This window comes from Sapajus apella, unplaced genomic scaffold (genome assembly GCF_009761245.1).
Source record: "Sapajus apella isolate SASKATOON/1434 unplaced genomic scaffold, GSC_monkey_1.0 scaffold2, whole genome shotgun sequence".
Classification (NCBI taxonomy): Eukaryota; Metazoa; Chordata; class Mammalia; order Primates; family Cebidae; genus Sapajus; species Sapajus apella.
In genome coordinates, this window is record NW_022436942.1 from 85,190,834 (window position 1) to 85,192,876 (window position 2,043).

The following is a 2,043-nucleotide window of genomic DNA, read 5'->3' on the forward strand; positions in this document are numbered from 1 at the left end:
GCACTGATATATATGCATCTATGCAAATACATAGACATACACATTAACACATATACACACATACACATGTACACAGGCACACACACATATGCACACACCTACAAACATACAGACAGACACAGAAACACACACACATATGCACGCCTACAAACAACACACTCCATACACACACCTACAAACATATTCACACAGACACAGAAACTCATACACACTTACAAACACAGAAACACAGACACATATACACGCCTACAAGCATACACACACATACACACACCTACAAACATATTCACATAGACACAGATGCACACACACACAAACACGCAATGACACAGAAACACGCACACATATATACACCTACAAGCATACACACACATACACACACCTACAAACTTTCACACAGACATAGAAAAAACACACACACCCAAACACATACACACGGGCACAGAAACACACATACATGCCTACAAACATACACACACCCACAAACACATTCACACAGACACAGACACACAGACACACACATAAACGCATGCATGCATTCAAACACACGCACATATGCACATGCACACACTTATGCAGACACATACATGGCAAGTGCTGGTAATGAAGGTAGAGAAGTTGGGCCATAAGGTAAAGAGATAAAACACACGAGGTTTTCATTTCTTCATAACGGAAATGACTCTTAGGGTGACACTGTGAAGGTTTCACAACACCTTTGTTCTATTCAAAATCATCGGTGGTCTCCAGTTCCGGTCGCTCCACATGTGAGGAGAGAAAAATTCCAGGTTCTTTTCCTTTGATTCTTAGGCCTGAAGCTTTGAGCATTTGACCCTCACTTAGCATGTTGCTGCCGGAAAAGAAACATTAGGTTATTAATTTGAATGTCCAAAATTGGGCTTGTGATCTTAGCAGCTTCCAGGGAGCTCCCTGCCTTGTCCTTGACTTTATGCCTGGCTCACGTATGGAATTCAGACTCTTTCATGTCCCTTTGCTCTGTTAACATACATGAAATACTTTTGATTCACCGTTATAACATTTGTTGTAGGCTGCATTATTTCCGAGTTGTATGAGAAGTTAATATGCAAGGAATGTTTTATTTAACTAAATAAACCATCAGAAGAGGCATTTACATTCAAATCATTAAGACATGCAGTTTTAATGAAAGAAAAGAAACAATATCACTGGAGGGGCTCTTTTGGTTTCAAGCAAGATGAAAATGTAACTCAAACACATCAAGGAAGGTATTGGTTTACATACTCACTTCTCTCTCCATTTCTTTCTTTCTTTCTTTTTTTTTTTTTTTTTTTTGAGATGCAGTCTCGCTTCATTGCCCAGGCTGGAGTGCAGTGGCATGATCTTGGCTCACTGCAATCTCTGCCTCCCAGGCTGAAGCGATTCTCCTGCCTCAGCCTCCCGAGTAGCTGGGATTACAGGTGTGCACTACTACACCCAGCCTCAATTTCTTATCTGTTTTTCCATGAGTTTCCTTCTAAACCCGGGACCGACCTTTGAAATTACCCATGAAACCTTCATGCTGACACCATTAGTGGTACCAGCAGTAAGTTGTTTTCTGTTTCTTTTTCCAGCGGTTCCACAAAACTCTGGAATCCAGATTCATCTGGTGCTGAGGGTGAACATATCCAGCCCAGAAGCAATCACAGGGCCTGAAAATAAAGTGAGGCTCTCACTGGCTGGCTGTGATTTCTAGGCCCACTTCTGTAGGCAGAGTAAGGGTGGGTTGAGGCAGCTAGTGAGCAACCACGCAACAGCTGGACAATTTCAAGTCTGGGCTCCAGGACTTATGGCTTTGAAATAACTGATAAAATTACATGGAGAATGAGATAGGAAGAAAGGAAGGGAAGGAGGGAGGGAGGGGGGAAGGAAGGAAGGAAAGGAAGGGAGGGAAGGAGGGAGGGGGGAAGGAAGGAAGGAAGGAAAGGAAGGGAGGGAGGGGGGAAGGAAGGAAAGAAGGGGGGGGGGAGGGGGGGAAAGAGGGAGGGGGAAATTATTGTCAGGGAGGAACGACGCAAAAGCTGGACAATT